Source organism: Calidris pugnax, unplaced genomic scaffold (genome assembly GCF_001431845.1).
Source record: "Calidris pugnax isolate Ruff unplaced genomic scaffold, ASM143184v1 scaffold25, whole genome shotgun sequence".
Classification (NCBI taxonomy): domain Eukaryota; kingdom Metazoa; phylum Chordata; class Aves; order Charadriiformes; family Scolopacidae; genus Calidris; species Calidris pugnax.
The window spans coordinates 9,406,960-9,419,279 of record NW_015090805.1 but is presented as its reverse complement, the minus strand read 5'-3'; the positions used below and the strand labels follow the sequence as shown (position 1 = coordinate 9,419,279).

The following is a 12,320-nucleotide window of genomic DNA, read 5'->3' as shown; positions in this document are numbered from 1 at the left end:
TTGCTTTGTGCATGAACTCAGGAAAATACGGTGGAGTAGGATTCAGAAAGATATCTTTGGGAAAGATGGGGAAACCCAAAGCGGTCATTCAGCAGAGTGTGATTACATTTATGATGCTTTTGGAAACACAAGTGTAGCTCTCTTTGCTCTCCTCAGCAGTTTGATGCCTGCTTTTCAAGCCTTCAGAGTCCCTGAAGTTTGACCTCTCACAGCTAGTGGGGTACTTCATCAAGCCTCCCTGCTGTCAATCCTCTACGATATAGTCTAACCAGCAATTTATCTTCAGACTCAAATTTCTGTTACCGCTGGCACATACAGGACAACACAAAAGAAAATGCTCTGTTCTGATGAAACTTATAAAGGATTATGAATTTGAGAGCTAATAATTGATTTTACATACTAGAATCACAGTACAAGCTGAAACAGTGAGATATAGAGTGTGTGCTTTTAAGGGTGCCATGTACAGTATTTTTACTGTTAAAAAAAAAATCTTATGATTTTACCCACTGATGATGTAGTTACTAGTAATGGTGTGGCTTATTCAGTTGATCTATGGTCAGACTCAGTAGTTATAATAAATTTTCCCAGGATCATCAATAGGGTGAAATAAGGGAACTTTTAGAACAAGTGTGATTACAGGTGTTTTCCTGTACCGTACCTGTGATATGGTTCCAAAAGTTCCAAATACCTCAGGAGTCCTCCTGCAGACTTCTCAGCAGCTCTAAAGAAGAGGTTGCTTTCAGTTGAGCATCTATCTCTAGTTGTGCATCTATCTCTAGTTGCCTGTGTTAAAGGATTCCAGGTATGTGCTTTCAATGTTTCTCCTTGAAATCTTGGAGAAAAGAATGAGTCCACCGCGTAACAGTCTCATAGAAATCTACTGCTTTAACTTTTTGTGTCTATTTCTTGGTTTTTTGAGGCTTAAGTGAGGTTATGGTGAAATCTGTGAGTGGTAGTGTGAAGATGAATAGCAAAAAACCTTGTTATACTTGGGTATTCTGAACTTGAAAAAAAGGAGTTTCATCAGCAAATTAAATTAGACAATTTTCTCAATTTTCATTATTTTGTAATCATGGCAAATTATGGCTTGTAAAAATGGTTTTAAGAGAACAAACATTTGAAACAGTTTCCTTTTTCTTACTTTTTTTCATTTTTAAATTCAAAAGCAGCCTGTCATGTCTATATGCTATGTTTTTTGTAACTTTTGAAAGTAATGCTATAAAATAGAAATGTCATCAACTGCTAAGCTGTGGTAATACAAACTATCCAGTTCTTGTAAACAGCACTTTGTTACTGGATTTAACGTTTCAAGAATTGTGGGCTTTATTAATAGCTAGTTTTGTTCATTTTAAACCACTGTCATTTTATTTATGGCTGTAAAATTGTAGAAAGTAAGTGAATGGAATGGGAGTAATTTTCATTTTAGGTATTTCAACAGTAATTTTCTGATTTTGCCCTGTGCTTGAAGACTTGTAATACTCAAGTGGCTGACAAGTGGATGATCTAAACTGTAACCTGGAACATACAATTTTCGCCCCCAAAAATTTATGTGCTTCCCCGCGTATCTTACGGTTTTTCGTATGATGCCATTGACGGCTACTTCAGACTGAGTCTTGTGTTTCATAAAGTTTCATTTGAAATGAACAGTTACCAGACATTAAGATCTAACTGCTCATCTAAAGGAAAGGCATTCAAGCTATGGGCAAGCTTCCCACGTAGATAGGGATGCATTTTGCAAGATGAGAATCTTAAGCATTTTTATCAGGAGCCTGTAATTCAGATAATTTAGAGATCAGTATTCCCTACTTCCTCCCTGTGAAGATGGCATTTCTGTCACTCTCCCGTGAGAATCAGGATTTAGAGAGCTCAAGCAGGAGCTATAGCAACCTGCATATAGTTCACGGTGTTAAAATAATTAGCGGCGTTGCCAACAGAGCTTTAAAAAAATGAAATAAAAAAGAAACTAAAAATGGAGATTTCATTTTGTTATTGATTATTGCAGATGACCGCATGAAGAAAATCATAAAATCAAAACCAGGATGTCATTAGGGGCTTACGTGAATGTGGTATGGGAAATCAAGGTTGTTTTTTGACAAAAATTGCTGCAGCAAAGGCTATTTCTTAAATTAAGGAGTTTTACATTAATATGCCATACCACTGAACAGTCAGTATCAAAATAGTCAATAGGTTTCAAATGGTGCCACATTATACCGTCCTAATCCAGTTCTCCTTGTAATGTCTTCGAAGGGTCTTCGACGTGAGATGGATGAATTTCTCGAATGTGTCCTCTAAGGGGCAGCATTGAAGAGCAGGTCTCCCTGTAAACGGCAATTTCTAGTCATAATACGGAGTAGGTGTAAATGACTAACAAATCAGTGCTTATTCTCTGTTGTCTGGAATGACGGGTTTTCAAAGGTAATCAATGTGTTTGGGAGTCATTGCTGCCAATCTCTCCAAACACCTGCAGCATCACATAAGTGATAAAACCATTGGAATCCTCCCCTGTGGAGTATTAAAAATCATACAAAAAAGTTGGGTGGTTCGTTATATTTTTTAGTGTGAAACTGATGGCAGAGCCTATTTGCATGTCTGTCTTGTGAGATATATCAATATTATGTCGTTTTTAGAAGCAATATGTCATCTTGACTAATGCTAATTAGGTAACGTCAAGTCTTTCCTGTCAGTATTGCACTTAAACAGTACTGTGTGGGTGACTTAATAAGGGAATATGCTGGAGTATTATCACTTAGTCCTGCACATTAGATCACATGACTATCTGCTTCTTCCTTATTAAAGTCCTGTGACAAGAGGAAGAGAGTGACATTAATAGAGACAAAATGGTAGTGCTTGGTCCTTCAATGGGTAACCATTTAGGAAGAACAAAGTTCAAGTGCTCTCTCACCACTCTGAAAACAGAAGTAGTTTACTGTCCTTTCCCTACTTTGTCTTGTCAGTGTCCTCCCAGTAGAAAATTGGTAGAGTCTTGGTTTCTGAGCAGGACCTGTCCCTGGGTAAGGTGGCCTTTGAAGTTGTCTTGTATGATTTATCTGCCAGAGAAAAGTCTGTTGGTTTTGTGTTGGTTTTTGTTTGGTTTTTTTTTTTTCCCAGTGTGCCTTTATAAAAAGATAGTATATTTTGTTTTATAAAAAATATAATATCTTTCATTGGAACAAGGAGTTTTGGCGGAATTTGGGTTCATGGGGGAAAATGGCATGACCACCCATCATTAAAGACTGTATGAGAGAATTATCTTTCTATCCTAGGAGAGTTGGATGTGGTTTAGTGGCACAATTGGTAAGCAAAATAGATGCATTTGTGTTTAATGGCTTGCAAGAAAAGTGCTGGTGTTTTCAATTAGCCAGTGCTAGCCAATGCTAGCTTTGAACATTTGCCTGCTGATCTTCCAGTGAATTACTGTACTCTGTCTAACCATATATGCCTTCATCATTCCCTCTTGAGATGACCCACCATCATTCGTCCCGTAATTAGTTTTTAAAAGTTATTTCTGTCTCTCATGTGCTGATGTGAGTGAAGTGTATAAGTTTGCACCTGTTGATTTCTGACAATAGTGAGGCTTTTCCAGTAATATTTCTAACTTCAGCTTTCATCTTATATTCCATGCAAGAGATATGCAAGGATCTTTGGCAGCATCATACCTCAAAGGCTTCGGTTTTCTTCCTCTCAGCAGAATTAGTCTCCCACAATTTTTGTCTAGAGTTTGCTGTGGAAGCGATAGTTTTTCACCAGCCAGGTTTTCAAATGATTAAAGATGCAATTATTTCCAGATGGTTTTAAGGCAGGTGTAAAAACTGTTGAGTCAATTCCTGTAAATCCACATTACCTTGACTGAGCCATTTTTTTAATTTCTCTGCAACACCCTCCTTCATTAGGTGTGTATGATCCTATATGAGTGGATTAATCTATTACATATCAATTTGCCATTCATTATAAAGTTTCTTATATGCTATTTTTTAAGTCAGTGCTCCAGGTATGGTTTAATGAGTTAATTTAATCTGATAGGGTCCAGCTCAGCCATTTATGAGTGGAGAGCTTGGAGGAAAGTACATTATTTTACCTGTGTTAAAATACTACCTAGGCAAGGAGACGGGAGGTAGACCATGTTAGGTTGTGAGTGAGGTTCAACAGGACTAAATAATGTATACTTCATCTATACTTTTCCATTATCCGAAAGACAAGAAAGAAGTATTCTTCTCTGGTTCTGGATTTTTGGGTGGGAAAATTGTGATTTGATTATGTCATATTGGATGTTCAGATCTCACCTAGGGTAACTGCTGCTGTAGTGAAAACCACTTCTCTAGCCATTTCCATGCAGAGTGGAAATGGTTATCCCTAGGGACTGCAAGAAGAGATCAGGCCAATAAAGAAATTCTTGTTTTGTGGCTGGTGTGAGGACACTTACTCAATTACCATGGCAGACAAGTGGAATATACCATCCAGCTTTTAATATTTGGCAAATTCTGAGCCCTGCAACCCAAGTGGTATTGGAAATATAGAAATAAAGAACTTCAATGTTTGTGCTTTCAAAATCAATTCTCTGTAGTATGGAGCAGCTTCACCCTGACCAGCCCCAATGTCGGTAAAGGGTACCAAATCTCTCTCACAGTGGGATTTTTAACAAATTTTGCTGCAGAAATAAGTTAATCAGAAATTGTTAAAAATGGGATTCTGTTTGAACTGAGGGGAATCTATAAAATGAAGATTTTGCTCTGTGTGCAGTTTTTGGCAAAGCATTTTCATTATTTTTTTTTAATTTCTTCTTGGAACATCTTCCATATGCTACAATATTTAAAGTGTATTTTTAAATAGTGACTAGCAATCTGTGAAACACCATTTTAGCATGAATGAGGTCATATGGTACTAAAATACTACTTATACTAGGAAACTGAGATGAATTGAAAGTAGCACAGCTAAAAAAGGGAACACAGCAGGTGTTTTATTAGATAGCAGATATTGGCTTTTTTTACATCTGTAGAATAACTGATACTTCACCCTAAAAATTGTTACAAATTTGCATATTTCTACTACTGAATATCAGTAAGTCCTAGTGTTCCTAATTTAGAGTGTTTCTTTAAGGTGTTTTAGATGAATAAAACATTATATCCTCTTCTAGCATATCACCAGTTTCATAATGTGATACAGGATTGAAAGAATTTTGCTTGGGTACCAGACATCTGATGACTACGAGTATGTTGGAAAGGAAACAGGGCAGGCTGCTCTCCCACAAAAAAACCCCAAACCTGGAATTATCAGCATTCTGTAATTTTCAGAAAGTTGACTGTAAGGTATACGTGCAACCTGTTATAAAGAAGCATTTTTTGTGTTGCAATAAATAGGAGAGAAATTTTCTTAGATGTGCAGATTTTAGTCACTTAGTGAATAAGAGAAGTGGGATTTATCCCTACCCCAGAGTTAAAATGCCTTTGACTATTAATATGGGCACGTCATGGAAGTAAAGCACCCTGTTGTTTAAAATTGATATCTTCCCTAGTTTATTGTTATAAAGTAATTCAGAGAACTTTTTAAAATGTGCTGTTTGAATACAAATTGTTGAGGGGTTTAGCACCATAGCCCCAGTAATAAACAGATGATAAAACAGTTACTGTCAATTCGTTCATCCTGATGCTTGAAATTTAATATTCTGTACACAGAATGCTCTAATATTCTCACATTTTAAAAATATCCTGCCTTCCGTAAAGTAGTAGTTTCAGGTGACTAATCATTGTATAAAGCACGGAACTGATATATAAATGCAAATTAGCGGCCTTTTGGTTTGTGGAATTTTGGTATCTTAGCACATGATCCCTAGCTTTCGGGAGCAGCACATCCCTTACAAGCATATTAAGTGAAATACAGATGATTCCACTTTCTTTTGTAAAGTATGCATAGTAATACAGATTTAACTAGAAACGCTGACATTTAAAAAACATGAATACATGTATACAATGGATACAAAACATAACATTTTGCCTTGGTCTTCACTGGCACGGGCTCTAGCCACATCACCAGAGTTGCAGAAGGCAAAGAGACTGGAAGAATGAGGAACAGCCCACTGTAGGAGAAGACCATGTTCAAGACCACCTGAGGAACCTGAAGGTGCACAAGTCCATGGGACCTGATGAGATTCATCTGCGGGTCCTAAGAACAGGTGGCTTAAACTGCCATGCCACTATCCATCCTATTTGAGAAGTCATGGCAGTCCAGTGAATTTCCCACCAACTGGAAAAGGGGAAACATAACCCCCATTTTTAAAAAGGGAAAAAAGGAAGACCCAGGGAACTACAGGCCAGTTAGTCTCACCTCTGTGCCTGACAAGATTATGGAGCAGATCCTCCTGGAACTATGCTAAGGCACATGCAAAAGGATTGGGGGGAATTAGTGACAGCCAACGTGGCTTCACTAAGGGCAAATTGCGTCTGACAAATTTAATGACCTTCTGTGAGAGCATTATAGCATTGGTGGACAAGGGAAGAGCAACTGACATCATCTACCTGGACTTGTACACGGCATTTGACACTGTCCCGCATGACATCTTTGTCTCTAAATTAGAGAGGCATGGATTTGAAAGATGGACCAATGGATAAGGAATTGGCTGGATGGCCACACTCAAAGAGTTGCAGTCAACAGCGTGATGCCCAGATGGTGACCAGTGGTGAGTGGCCCTCCTCAGGGGTCGGTACTATTTAACATCTTTGTTGGCAACATGGACAGTGGGATTGAGTGCACTCTCAGCAAGTTTGCCAACACCACCAAGCTGTGTGGTGCGGTTGACATGCTGGAAGAAAGGCATGCCATCCAGAGGGACCTGGACAGGCTTGAGAAATGGACCCATGTGAACCTCATGAAGTTCAACAAGGCAAAGTGCAAGGTCCTTGGGTCATGGCAATTCCAAGCACAAATACAGGCTGGGTGGAGAATGGATTGAGAAAAGCCCTGAGGAGAAGAACTTGGGGGTGTTGGTGGATGAGAAGTTCAACATGAGCTGACAATGTGCGCTGACAGCCCACAAAGCTGACTGCATCCCAAGCTGCATCAAAAGAAGCGTGGCCAGCAGGTTAAGGGAGGTGATTCTCCCCCTCTACTCCACTCTCTGGCAATCCCACCTGGAGTATTGCATCCAGCTCTGGAGCCCCCAACATAAGAAGGACATGGACCTGTTGGAATGAGTCCAGAGGAGGGCCACGAAGATGCTCAGAGGGCTGGAGCACCTCTCCTTGAAGACAGGCTGAGAGAGTTGGGGTTGTTCAGCCTGGAGAAGAGAAGGCTCCGGAGACACCTTACAGCAGCCTTCAAGTACCTGAAGGGGGCCAACAGCAAAGATGGGGAGTGTAGTGATAGGACAAGGGGTAATGGTTTTAAATCTGAAGGAGGGTAGATTTAGGATATTAGGATATCAGGAAGAAATTTTTCACTATGAGGGTGATGAAACCCTGGAACAGGCACAGAGAAATTGTGGCTGCCCCATCCCTGGAGGTATTCAAGACCAGGCTGGATGGGGCTTTGAGCAACCTGGTCTAGTGGGAGGTGTCCCTGCCCACGGCATGGGGTTTAGAATTAGATGATCCTTAAGGTCCCTTCCAGCTCTAACCATTCTATGATTCTATGATAAAATGATTATGAACTCAATTTTTGAATGCACATACCATTTAAGCTGAGTACAAGTAAATTGTCGGTCTGGAAACGTGGAGTGTCAGAGCCATCTGGTAAAACCACCCATAGGCTATTCAGCCATCATTTCAGTCCAACACCCTTGCTGTCATGGCTATTGAAGATTTTCTATGTCTTAAGACTTTACATAGAGAGGCTTTTTTAGGCTTTACTGCAACGACACGTAATGAAGGCACTCCTGCCACCTAAATACTATCTGTCCGTACAAAGCAGAAGAGGATCTTTTGATTTGGGGGAAACTCTGGCTCCATTGAAGCTGAAGCAGAACATTTTTAGTGATTTCATTGGAGCCAGGATTTTCTGCATCTTCAAACAAGTACCTTCACAGTAATTGGGCATGGAGCTGGAGATCAATATCAACTGCTGATGGTATTGAGCTGTAGAATGTTATTTGCAATAGTGGTTGTGATCAGAGACAAATCTCTCTCCCTCCCCTTCCAAAGAAGACATACAGGGAGGAACCCTCAATCTTTTCAGGAACACATCGAGAAAAGAGAAAATGGTCAGCATAGTCAGAGGTGCAGTCCCGCTTCTCGCTAACTCTTTGGGTCAGAGCCCATAGTCTGCTCTGAAATCACACTGCAGTTAAAATGACGGCCTCACCAGATACTTCACTAATGGTGTAGCTGTCTGATACCCTCCTGGGTCGTTGCTGGGGAAAGGCAGTGTGGGTAGAATATCTTTGCAGTTCAGTCATTTCAAAGTATGAAAAAGGTCTTTTGAGGCCACAAGGGCAACTGCTGGCTTCCTGAGATTTGCACTGATTAGATCAATCCTGGGCTAGGGCCAGAAGGTGAGAGGGTGAGGAAGGATGAAAATTTAACTTCAGACCTTCACATCTCTATTTGTCCTGCAACCTCTCTATATGTCAGCTGAGCCAAGAGATCTAGTGATGTGTCCGTACAGGAGATCTGGGTTAGATAAACCTTTTCCATTTGGAATTTTAAAATATTCCTGAGATTTGCACTGATTAGATCAATCCTGGGCTAGGGCCAGAAGGTGAGAGGGTGAGGAAGGATGAAAATTTAACTTCAGACCTTCACATCTCTATTTGTCCTGCAACCTCTCTATATGTCAGCTGAGCCAAGAGAATCTAGTGATGTGCCTGCACAGGAGATCTGGGTTAGATAAACATTTTCCATTTGGAATTTTAAAATTTCAAATATACCTTCAAAATAAATTTTGAAATATAAAAGGGGGACCTCTTTTCAAGCACAGAACAACAGATATACAGATATTCTGTATAATCATTCCATAATTGTTCTCCATTTTTCTCCATTTGTTCTAATGGCTGTGATAGCAGTCAATCAAAGAAGTCATGTAGGCAGTGCATGTGCATGATACAGCTACAGAAAACAAAAGTTTAACCCGAAGAAATTGATCTCTCTTGTGATACTTCGAGATTTACCTATTAATTGCTTGCCTGTGGTTTCAGACCCGAGAAAAGCTATCCGAAATCGCACTAGAAAATCCTCCGCCTTCAGTCAACCGTCTGATTTAGTCAGCCTGGGCTATCAGTGCCATCGCCAGCTCATCTATAAATACATCTGCTTTCACAGCGTACACATTCTGAAACTTGCCCGTTGCCTCCTCCCAAGAGCAGGGCTGTACCTTCTGCTATGAGACAAGCCCGGCTTGACCAGAGCCAACATGAACCCAGCCTAACGCGCCAAGCCCATCCCTTGTTGTTAGCTTTGATAGTCGCTGCTATCACTTGATAGTTCGCTTGTAGCCGGTCCAAGTTGGCAGTGTCAGCCCGAGCTGATTGGAGCTGCAGACATTTTTGCTGACTGGAGTCATGCTATCTTTGCCAGTTTGCTGGAATAGACACAGACACTGATTGGGTCATGCTGAAAACATTCCTGTCCTATGAAGCAAGTCTGTTTGTATTTTAGGTTTGCCAGGACTAATGAATTAAAAATCTTGGGCTCGCCACAGTTTGCTGCTTAATAATGCCTGTGACAGAAGGATTTTTTCCTCCCTGAAGCGTGACAGCATCATAATCCCTCGTCACTGGCAAGGAGAGGAAGGAAAAGCGGAATTGTGGAGAAAAGCGGAAAAGGGTGATCTTTTGGGACGGCAAAGCCTATGGGAAGTGCAGGTAGCAGCATGTTGCCCTGACAGCTGTCTCAGCTTCTCAGACCTTGTCAGTTTGTTGCTATGCAGCAGGTGCAGCCTTTTCTTTTATTGAAGCTTTACTCCATAAAGGCAACGACAAGCCAAGGCAGTGGCTGGCCCTGGATTATACAAGTGCAGACACTCCGCTAAGTGAGGTAAGGCAACAGGTGTGAAAACTGAACTAAATTGATAGAGCTCTAACAGCACTTAATCTGAGTTCTGCTGCAGATTTTTTTATGGAGAAACAGCAGCCAGTTCTATAGGCAATTGTTGTGAAGAAGAGAGCTGCTCATTAAATCTCATCAGGTTCCAGGTTGCCCACTCACCCTCATCTCTGTCTACAGAGAAATTGTTCTTCATGCATGGAGAAAGCAGGTGTGGAATTGGGGGCAGTCTGTCTGCGTGTTTCCTGTATCATCTCGTTCGCACACAGGCTGCTTCCATCCCTCTCCGTTCTCTGTGATTGCTTTTTGTGATGAAGAGCTTGAGGATTCTGGACAAAAAGGAGTGAAGGCATAAATGCAATATAAAAAAAAAAATTGATAGCAGGGTAATTGCTGTGTATGAGGATGAGGGTTTTTTATTTTGTGGATTGGAATAAAATGAAAACTCTCTTTTGTGTTATGATAGAATTCACCATTGCTTATTGAAGGGGTATTGATTTTTGCTCTCACATAGTAGGCGGTTAAAAGAGGTAATTTAAAGACATTGCAGACCACAGAGTATGTGGCTGGGATAAGACAACATATTTACTCCTAGCAATATTGTTATGGCAACTTTAAAAACTCTAGCAGAATGCATCATTTTAGCTTCTTAGGCTATGATATGAAATGTTAGGTATATTCTTGTGTGGGAGACCACCTGAGACAGTAAGCAGATGTCAGGGGGATGTGTACCACCAAAACAGAATGATGAACAGCCTTCTTTCAACAGTGTGCTTATCACTTGAAATATCTTTTTTTTTTTTTTTTTTTTCTTTACCTTGTATTGGGAGGTATGGAAGGGAAATATGATAAAGAATTTTGGATCTGTAGTTCTGTTGTTTTTTAAAAACAATGAGATGTCTCAGATGTTTCTTATAAAGTGAAGGTCTGGAGGGGAAAAATATCAATAATGCTCAGAAGGTAAAAGTTATTTAGTCTGATGCAATGGACTTCAAAATAGAATATTTCAGTTGACTCCAAAGATCCTTTCCTGAGTCCAAAAATACACATTGCGGCAGTTTAGTAGACTTTTCTTTGTCTTTGCCCAATAGATATAACTTCAATTTTTGTATGTCTTGATTATTAATCATGGGGAATAAAGAACAATCCCTGATATCTTTCATGTGTTACTAGAGAGAGACACACTCGGCTCTGAATAAAATTTATTCAAAGAAATTATTTTAGATTATTTGTTGTCATTTTAAGAAAAGATTATGCACTTCAACTAATAAATTCTTGTGCAGCATTGCTATAGAGTAATGGTATCACTCTGCTAGCTAAATATTAAGACAAATAAAACAAATAAAAAATAGATGCTGAAATTAATGGGCCAAATGCAAATTTGATACTCTTCCACTGTTTACAAGGTGGTGATGCCAGGGAAGTGTTTGATTCACTTGTGCATCACCAAGGAAGATTATAATCCTGAAATATTGTTCTGTTCTATTGACTTTATGAGACTGCCAAATAATTAAGTGTAAATTAGAATGAATTGCTGGGCTTTCCATACAATACAATAGCTACTTTACTGAAAAACTGCAAGACTATTGCCTTTGGAAAATGGTTTTTAGAAACTAGCTAAATGCTCTGTTGTCTACTGACGTGTGGTACAACTTTTACTAAATTCATTGTATTTTCCTGAGGAATCTGTTTTCTAATTGACTGAGGATTTTTTATGGTAATTTAAAAGCTACTCTTGTAATTGTCCACATAGTTGGTATGGATACAATGCACTCTGGATAGCATAGTCTTCAGTCCTAAAATAATTTCTTTATGGGCAGATCTTTTGCGTGCATGAAGTCCCACTGACTTCACGTTCTCCACACATGGAGCTAATCAGAAGATTACTATCTGTGAATTTTAGCAGCTTTATGCTAGATATACAAAGAGATTAAGTTTGTGTTCAGCTATTTAATAGAGTTTAACCAAAACCGTTGATTCAAAATGTTAAATATACATGTAGAGCTCTGAGTACAACTTTTGAGTGTTCAGAGATGCTTTAATTGTACCATTAGGGATCAGTAGTAGCTAATTCTTTTGTTGCTAAACAATTGTTTAGTGCCCTGCTTGAAATGAACTAGCAGTTTTCTTAATGGACAGGGTTTCATCTCAGTAAAAGCACTTTCTGGAATTGGTGGTCTCAGAAGAAAGCCCGAGGACTGAGCAAGGTCCCGATCCAGGAGTCAAACCCATGCAGATAGAGCCCTACACCTGCCCAGAGTTCCAGTGAAGAATCACCACCAAGGTTTGGAGACCCCGTAACTTTCTGACCACTAAGTGTGTGACTGTGAGGCAGAGTTTGACTGGGGGAGT

General features: G+C 39.7%; 1 protein-coding gene across 2 annotated transcripts in view; it reads left to right on the top strand.

The window, feature by feature from the left end:
* Positions 1-9,593: 9,593 nt before the first annotated feature.
* The window catches only part of MAP3K7CL (MAP3K7 C-terminal like), a 31,261-nt gene continuing 28,534 nt past the window's right edge, over positions 9,594-12,320 (top strand). The window contains exons 1-2 of one of the 2 annotated variants that reach the window (XM_014938039.1): positions 9,594-9,959; positions 12,108-12,252. The gene's annotated coding sequence lies outside the window, so the exon portion shown is untranslated. The remainder of the gene's footprint in view (positions 9,960-12,107; positions 12,253-12,320) is intronic. The other variant, XM_014938040.1, reaches the window with a different exon arrangement.